Genomic DNA, 10,262 nt, shown 5'->3' with positions numbered 1-10,262 from the left:
TTTAGCTGTCAATTAGCGGTCACAACATGCTAGCGCACACACTGATGCGCAGTCGGTCGGTCGGCTCGGCTGTGTGTCGACGGGTTACAGCTACGGAAAATGAAACGGCAAAAGCTATTTTGATTAATAGGTTATATGAATCACATTTTACAGTATCTAATTTTGCACACAATGTTTTATTGTTAGTTTAATTTTTTGTTTTGATTCTTTAGTGTGCACTTTTTGTTCTCAGATGTTGCACTACTGTTAAAGTTAAAGTTAAGTTTATTTTTTGTATATTTATTATTGAATAGGTTTATTCTTTTGCACATATTGTTATATTGTTTGTATTATCATTGTTTAAATAAATGTGCAATTCTTTAGACTTGAGTTCTTTTCTCGTGGGGAAGGGGCGCCATCAGTCAAGCTCGCCTAGGGCACCAAATGGTCTAGGACCGCCCCTGGCTACAAATGGAAAACAATCCACCAAAACATTGTTACTACAAATGTAGGAAGTTAACTTCGGTCAAGACGCGTGTATACGATAAAACCAAAGGGGCGATACAACAACAATCTTCCCTAAATTAAAATTTTCGTGTGCATCAACCTTCATATCAACGCAAGGTGGCGATAATGAGTCTCCCTATTGACCTTTGAAATAGAGTCCAATGACCTTACATAATATTAGAGGATTGAAATTGCATAACAACCCGTTCATTTAATAATATTAATTTGCAGCTCTTCACATTATATTGCATGAACATATTGTAAGGCCACATTACCTTCGGTTAAAAGCTGCAGTAACAGGCTCTGTAAAGGGGTGAAAAAGTGGCACCGCATGGAATGTGTACTATTAACCCAATGAAGAAGCGAGACAAGGTATAATTTTTTCTACAATCATCACACACAAATGCACAACTGGGAAACTGTTAAGCTGAAGTGAAACGTTTTTTTGTAGATGTTTGTGTGTGTATGTGAATGATGAAAGGCTAACTGCATTTCCTGAGAGCGATTTGCAAGGTGAATGTACCATAGAGATAAATACAGGATATGTGTGTGTAAGTGTGCGTGGGAGGGCAGGCGTTGTAGCCTTGCACAGCAGTCATAGTGGTTTTGGCAAAGGAAGAAAAAAGATAGTGAAAGTGGGAGAGAGTGCATGACAGAGTAGTTTTATATTTTGTCAGGGTTATTGTGTCTGAATTGGAAGAGGTCAGGAACGATGTTCTGCATCCTATATCCTTTAACTAATCTTAAGCAATTTAAATTTCAGAACGACAAGATGTTATATTAATGGAACAGATTCACCAGTTAGAGTTTAGCCATAGTTGTAAAGAGCAGAGCTGTTGTTGGCTGGGACAATAATGAAACACTGTCCCGGGGCCTCTGTATTAAGGGGAAGGGGGAACTGATGTTCTTTATGGGCCTCATTGGGCATGTTCCGGGCCTTCTGGATTTTTAGTCCTCGTGATGAGTAGTAGTACTATTGAAGGATAAGAGTGCGGTTTGTGTGATCACTTCATCCCTGAATTTTATCTTTGCCCCTATTTCTTCCACTTCACACGCATTCTAATCAGAAGTGTAGATTTGCTGTGACCTCTAAAAATGTGCATGTGAGTTTGTTTTGACGTCTAACCTCATATTTGAGTCCAAGACAGATGTTGTTCTATGAAGGTAGCCCAGACATAGATGTCTCGATGACAAACTGCAGACCACAGCATAACAAAAAAGTAATGCAAAGCAAGCCGTTTGTAAAACTGCATCCCTAAATGAAGGCATGTGTGTCTGTCTGAATTTATGCATGTGCGTGTGTGTGTGTTGGTGGGAGTTACAAGTATGAAGGCCGTAGAGCTGAGCCAGACTGAGGAAAAGTTCAGATAAGAAAACATCAACCACCTGGAGAGAGAGAGATACCTAAACACATCCTACGGTAGTCTCAACGGTATTGAACTCTTGTAATAATTCTGAACGCCATCTATTGGTAATGTCACAGGTGCATATTAGAGTAGAAATGGTTTGAGTTTGTAAGGCAATTCATCCTTGATGACAGTAGTTGATATGGCCACAGGGACATCTCTGCGCACCTGGTGTTGACAGAGGAAAACCTACGAAAAGCGGCACAAGAGCCCCTAAAAACATCAGCATAACGTACAAAACTGGAGTCTGCCTCGAGGGTATTGCCTTACACCAGCAGCATAAATATAATGAGCAAAACAAAGTAAAAAATAGAGGACCTTAAAGAAAACACATTAAACCAGTTCCTGTAGCTCAAATCGTAGAGGTTTGCGTTGGCAGTGCTCAGGTCATGGATTTGAATTCACATTCTGATAAACGCATTGCAAGTCACTTTGGATAAAAGCGTCTGCCAATTGCACAAAATGCAATAAAATAGATTTCAAAATTCTGCCACAAAATTACTAAATTGTGTAAAATTGTGTGGGGTGCTTAGAAGGTCACTTAGTTAAATGATAATCATTATTGAGATGAGTAAAAAAAAAACATTTTCAGTAAATGTTCAATGGCACACTTAAAGTGATACTCCACCCAAAAATGAAAATTCTGTCACCATTTACTCGCCTTCAATTTGTTCCAAACCTGTATAAAGTTTGTTGTTATGCTGAACACAAAGAAAGATATTTGGAAGAATGTTAGTAACTTTGGGTAGAATTTGGGTAAACTATCACTTTAGGTGCTGCCTTCATATTAAGCATCTCGGATTTGTTCCACCATAACGCAAAATGTAGCAAGTTCATATAGCAAGGAAATGTTTATGCACCTCATATGCTTAGTTGATGCAGGACACTCATCTTTCACAGCTGTATGTACGAGTGGAAGTGATGGGAGTCTTGTGGGGCTCAGATTGGACGGCATAGCTGTGGGGTCTGAGGATTCACTACTAAGGAGAAAGGTCTGGTGAAATTGTTGGTCCAGGTGGGGCTCTTAAATTTTAACTTTAAGGCGCCGCAGCCTGTGATAAAGCACTGTGTTCTGCTGGTGCATCTCCTGAAGTGCTGAGATAATCCCAAGAAGCTGGCTTGCTTGTCACTGCAAATCGGCATTCTCTCACTTCATCTCCTTTAACGTGGCTGTAAGACCTGGCAGCTGTTGTATCTGGCGATGCAACTCTGCATTTTCCTCTTTTAGTTTGTCAGATGTGCATTACCACTTGTCCGTCAGGATCCACTTGCAGTGATATCAGTTATGATTGACAGACGAGGTGGGTGGGTATGATAAAACCGGCAGTGCTCGCTGACTCACCTTAGCTGTTGACTGCATTCGATGAGATCCTGGTCCCCTGAGGTTGTAGTCTGCTAAATGAGCTGTGGATTATCTTGTGTCTGTGCCTGTACATTTCTAGGTCAGACATGCTCTCTGTAGCAATTCAATTCACTGATTCTGACCTGAACAAGTTGTGTTGGATGTTTACTTCACTGCTGGTTCATAGCTGCATAATGGCTACAGTACAGTGTTACACCTAGATTGCGGTTTCACAAGCGTGTATTTATTGGACTGTGCATGAGTGTGTGGTTTAAAATAGAAATAGAAACAAAATACAGAATACAAAAATATATGAAAAATATATACAAATTTTACATTGCACAAAAAATTATTTAAATCAAGTTTAATTTTAATTGTAATTAAAATTTTAGTTTAATGTATGTATTACTGTAAATAAATAAATCTTAATGGCATATTAACTCTTGGGTGGCGTTCATGTGTGTGTGCTTTTTTATGATTTTTATGAAAATAATATGATCAATGTTTTTTCAGCTTCAGACTTTATATTAATTTAAACATGTGTTGTTCACCAATCATAGATTTTTTTCTATGATAGCACAGAACATGTAAATAACAAACATCAAGCATATGCTTTATATGTTGCTTGTATTTGGGATAAAGTAAATGTGCAATGTATTTTAATATTTAAATTTTAGTGTTTTTATTTACCTTTTTACTTTACTTATATATTTACATAAATTGTTAATGGCCATAACAGCAACAATAAACATCATACAATGGGTAAATGACACATAACATGAAACATAACCAAATATAACCCAGTTTAACTGTAACATATCCCTGTGTAACAGAATGATTTAGATTGCAATATTGTAAATATTTTTATTGTAAATAAAATAAGGCAGGACACACACAGTAGGGGATGAGAATAATTTGAGATTTCCTGAATATGTGGGTCATTGGTACACAATTTGAGCATTTTACAATTTACGGTAACATCCTGTAACGTCTCATAAATGTCAAAAACACTTATGTTCAACAAAAGTTCGTCTACTATAAAACCTTGTATGCTGTCATATAAAAGCTTGTGCAGACAAATAAACCCCAATATGGTCATATAAAACCTTACTGTCAACCTCAGAGTTCATATACTCGTGTTCCTTTCTCGGAAACAGGTCATATTCACATTTGAACCTCAGATATGTTGGAGATTTGTGGGGAGGGGTTGAAATAGAGACCTTCTCTATGACCACTGCGCATCCTCAGACTGACCCTGCTGAGTTGCTTTGGATGAAAACCATTACCTAGGACTGTATATGAACCTCAAATCCTTTTGAAATAACACATCATCACACAATAAAACATTTAGTTATTTTAGCTGTAGTATTTTAGGGCATAAGGATAACCGACCATGACATTTTCAAGTTTAACACAGACGGGTGGTAAATATTAATATACTTTAAATGAAAAGGTTATTTATTTGTGGCCATTCTTCATTTATTTTATTTAGTTTTTGGTCATGGAAATCTATTGTAGCTACGCTTAAGACTTAGTTATGTTGGAAGTTTCTTATTTTTAGTAGCCTATAATACATTTTGGCCCGGTTTCACAGACAAGGCTAGTCCCAGACTAAAATTAATGTTTGCCCTGTCTTAACTGAATTTAACTTGCCCAAAAATATCTTAAAATATATTAGTGCCATTGGTTTGTCTCGAGATGCACACCAGTAATGTATTCTTCTAGGCATTTTTATAAAAGCGACATAAATATCTTAATTCAACTGAGGCATAGTCCTGGTTTAAGCTAAGCCGTGTCTGTGAAACCGGGTCTTGAAGTTTTAATTACATTTTTTTTTTTTTTAATAATAACAACAAAACAGATTTTATTTATTTATTTATTTTTGACAAGTGATCATGCCAACTCTACTTTTGTTAGTTTCAAGAGGTGCAGCAGAGCAGAAAATGAAGCTATTTTTTGGAGAGGGTGATGGGAGCCACAGACTGAAATATTAACCCTTTCATACATGAGTTATCACAAGCAGAGTCAGGATTTTTCCTATGTGTTTTTATTTCTATTAGGAAACAGAAATTAGAAACTTTTTTAAAAACACATTTTTCAATTTCTTTTCTTCCACTTATTTTCCCAGAAAAGATATCTAAAGAGGTGACAGTGTATAGAATGATGCACCCTACCCCCTCCCACCCACTGCTCACAAAAACTAAACAGTTAAATATTTCAGAGCTTGATATTAACTGGAAAAAAGTTTATATAATATAAAAATAAATATATTGGTATTTAGTTGTAATTATGTATTTTAATACTCATTTTAATGTTTTATTTTAAATTATTAGCCTAGTCATCCTGAGGGCCCCTTAGAAGTCAGCTGGGGCCCCTTGTTGAGAACCACTACACTAGTGTAACCTGTAGTGATTTCTGTGCAAGCATGCCCTCAAAACCCATGAATTGAATTCTCCCTAATAAATTACTTTTAAAGGGGTCATAGGGTGTGAATACTTGTGTGTCTTTGGTGTGTTATAAGTTGCCCATGTATTAGACACGTAAAATTGCAAAAATTAAAGTGTCAGAACAAAAGATGCATTCTATCTAAAAGCGAATGCTCACCCAGACCGGCCTCAAACGCCTCGTGTAACCACACCCCCACAAATCTACGTCACTTCGTGGTATGATTTGACTTAGACCGCCCAAATGTGTACCGTCAGTACAATTGCTTTGGAACCTGATGTTCCAAATATGGTAAGAGGCATTACATTTCCATCACACGCTTGCAGTATTCGACCAATCACTACACACTGGTTAACTGGCCATTCATAGCACACCTCGCTTTTCAGAGCAATGAGCTTTGTAAAAAATCTGCACGTTTCAGAGAGGCGGGGCAAAGAGGAGATACAAACATGCACGGTGTGAAAAATACCACGTTTTTTAACCTTAAATCGTGTATAGGCCTACACATTGCATAACATCTAAAACAAAAGATAATATTCATTTTATCCGTGTCATATGACCCCTTTAAACAAATCTCCACTGTAGTGACTTTTATGCGTGAAAGGGTTAAAACTACCCCTATACTTAAAGCACCTGTGGGCCCTGTAGCATGCCCACTACATTTCACACTATTAGTTATGGCCCTTCACCCACCATTCTCATATATTTTTCTGTTGAAAACCATGTCTGTCAAAATATCCAAATCAGCCCATGTAATTAAATCTGAAAACAAGGCTGAGGCTGTAAAAACATCACCTATCAATTGACTGGGCGACTGCCAGTGTTCTGCATGTGTGCTTTTGTCCTTTAAATGGTCTTATGTAACCCAAATTGCAGTCTGACTGGATGTTTTATTAACTGAAAAGTTTGACTTGTCAAAGCGAGGCACATGTGGTCAACACATCGTACATTTTATTAGGATGAGATCAACGGTAGGAAAAAAACAACGATGAGCATAAAGCTGTATTATAAAAGTTAACAAAGCTTGTGAGGTGAGTGGTTTGTGGAAATTCAGATTGTTTTCCTCAAAACAGTAAACTACGAGAAGAAGCGCAAAAAGACATTAACGCCCATGCAGATATGAAAAAAGTCTACATGTACAGGTGTATTTGTGGCATCTTACTCAGAAACTCCGTTGTGCTCAAACAAGCAACAACAAATGGCATGAGATGAAAGAGTGGGAGGGGCTTGTTCTATTAACTTGCATATAAACCATCACTTACCTCACCAGCTCTAAGAGCTCCCCCAGACACGTATGAATCAAATCCAGATCACACTCTGGCACACTGGAGAAATGTAAAGAATGCCTGCTGACTTGAAAGGTAATGATGAGTGATATGTGATATGATCAAGTAAAATTAAGACCTTCCCTAAGTAGCGATTTTATAATTGAAAAACGAGTACAAGGCCGTGATTTTTTTAGCCCTTGTAAATACCCACACGCAGATCCCACACAGAGATGTGCATTATGAAACACCCATCCTCTTGGATAGTGAAGACCACATTGCACTGACAGATGTTATTTCTCAGTTGTTGGCATGGCGTTGACACCATGGACAATGATAAAATTTATGCAGCTTGTTAAAGCTTAGGCTCCTTCTCCATTTTTTGGTTTCTCTGTCAGCTCTTACTCTCTCTGTCTCTCTTCTGTTTGGGGTAAAATTACAGGATTGGATTGGTATGTCTAAATGTTTCTATGGAGATGCTTGTAAATGAAAACTTGACATTACAGGAAGAGGGAGAGGGGAGTTAGAGAGACCCAGAGGTGATTGTGTATCATACATCTTTTGTTTTTCACTCCATAAACTGTTAGAAGTCTTGTCATTTGGATGCATTTTTCCTTTGTGTTGTCTTTTTTCTCTGTCTCTCATTCACTCTCTGTTTCAAACAGATCTGTGAAGTTTTCTAAATGTGGCTAGGTATATGTAAGTTTGTGTTTGATGTCTGGATGTTTTTAGTTGGGAGAGTAGTTCAAACAGCTGCTCACAATCATCTTAAAGTTGTGCTTTTTCAACCACAAGCCATTAAATTGTTTTGGCAACCACGCCTTAATTTAACATTTTCATTTACATGGTGCCCATGTGTCCTATTAAATGCTCACACGCGGCATGAAGCATTTACTTCACCTCTTTGCCCTTATGCCGCTTTAGGACGGCCATGAGAAAGATCAACCAGAAAGTCATAAAAAATCGTATTTAAACCATGAGCCATTTCAACCAAACCCATGCTTTTAGAGCAGAAACTCGATTTGCAGACACAACATGTAAAATAGTTTCTAAAAGTCTTGGAAATGTGATTGATCACAGAGACTTATGTAAGCGTTTCTATGTAGAGAAACGTATGCCCTGTTTACTCAGGTGCATATGAGTGTCTGAGAGAAACTGACTGTCTCATTTATCAGAATATTTACAGGTAAATGTTGCTCTGCTGGTCTCCAGGGATGACAACCTTAATCTGCTTTATACTGTATATATAGATGCTTTAATGGACACATTCAGTTACATGGTGTGACTCTTTAACGTTGCAGTGCAAAAAAATCTTTCCTACATGGAGTTTTGGTAAAACATGTTATTGCATTTATATCAACACTGCAGACACAGATTTTTTGTTGTTGCTGCTGTAATGCACATTAAAAATGTAGTCAGTCTATAGCTCAAATAAAGATTATTCATAAATATTTAAAAGCTCTCAAAATATCAACATTTAGCCTTAATATTAGTATAATATATCACCTTCAAACCTGGTCACAGATCTAGGCTGTAAATGTATTGTCTATTACAATACAAACAAATAGTGTCCTAAAATCAACTAATCATGTTAACTAACTTTTGGATTGTTCACCCAAAAATGAAAATTCTGTCACCAATTAATCACCCTCAAGTTGTACTCTATAAAATAATTTGTTCTGTTGAACACAAAAGAAGATATTTGAAAGAATATGGAAAACTGAATGGTTCTGGGGCACCATTGACTACCATAGTAGTTTTTTCCCCTAAATAAGCCGTACTTTGTCATAGTGCTCTAAATATATGTGGAATTTGAGTTACTAAGCAACAGGTGCTACACACGCACACATTCCCAGTCACACACATGTGCACTATGAATGTGACAGAGAAAAGGAAAAGAGAGAAACAGGCAGAGTGAGTGAAGGATGTGGCGAACGCTAGTTCATAATAATGAACAAAAATGCAATAATGAGATATGAAAAGCGAAACCAGTTCAGCCTTCCCTGGTAAACAACGTGACTGAGCGTTCTCTCATCATCTCAACAATCCCTGGCCGAAACAAAACCAAACCAAACAGCCCTCTGAACTTCCATCCCTCACTCATGGCTCCTCCCACATACGCTCACCAATTCATTCTGAATAAGCCACTCATTCTGAAAAAACCTCAGACACTTTGAGACAGCATTCCTCATCTAAATCAGACACTGTTCACGACAATTCAGCACTGCCAATTTAATACCCTTTTCTTTTAATGCTCACATGGCACGATCGCTGGTTATATGAAGTGTTTCGTTTAAACTTTCTCTTGCAAAGTCATTTTTATTTGTGGTTTTAGTTTTCTGACTTCGCCCAAGGCGTAGGAGGTTCTGGTAGATCTGCTACAGTGTTGCATACTGCAACTTACATTATAGTATACTTTAATTAAAGTCCATGTGAACCGGTAGTTGCGATACTTCCGTATTTTGACGCATTTCCGAGTGAAATGGCATTTCTAATGAGAAAAATAGTGGGCGTGGATTTTGTCTTTCTCTGCGATTTGATTAGATGTATAAAGACAGCCGTTGCATTTTGAAATGGAACTGGCAGCAGACTGACAGTTGAAGGGGAGGGGTTAAAGTCCCCGTGAACCGGAAGTTGTCTTAGTCATTGAAAATAATTATTACAGGAAGGAAGTGCATTTTCAGATTTTAACTAAAGATTATGAGGGCACATGAATTTTAAAAAGAGAATGACTCACATTTACAATAAATGCTGCAATATTTCATGAAAAAACAGGCATTGTCATTTTTTTATCTCACTGGGACTTTAACAGATGCTCCGCCCAAGCCGTCTAACATACCTCATTTAAGATGGATAGTCATTACAGGAAGGAAGTGCATTTTCAGATTTTAACTAAAGTGCACACAAATTTTAAAAAGAGAATGATGATGAACTATTTACAATAAACGCTGCAATATTTCATGACAAAATAGGCATTGTCATTTTTTTTCACTGGGACTTTAAGTACAGTAAAACACTTTGAAAGTGAGTTTAGTTCACACAGTCTAAGACACCCAACAGGAAGTAAATCAGTCTACATGTATCATTTGTATTGCTTGAATCTTTTAGGTTGCAGTGCGATTTTTAAGGACATTTGTGACACTGCCTGTGAAAACACAGCTAAAGTATTTTTTTGTGATTTACTGTTTTCTACATAAAATCATCCAACATAATACGGTGTGAAAATATAATCTTGATATTTTTAATACTGACTGAGTAAGGCCATGTCAAAGATTGAAATTAATGGTTGAAATAAAACTTAATGCTTGTTATCTCATT

The sequence above is a fragment of the Triplophysa rosa genome, linkage group LG2, assembly GCF_024868665.1.
Source record: "Triplophysa rosa linkage group LG2, Trosa_1v2, whole genome shotgun sequence".
NCBI lineage: Eukaryota > Metazoa > Chordata > Actinopteri > Cypriniformes > Nemacheilidae > Triplophysa > Triplophysa rosa.
This window is presented reverse-complemented; position numbering follows the sequence as displayed.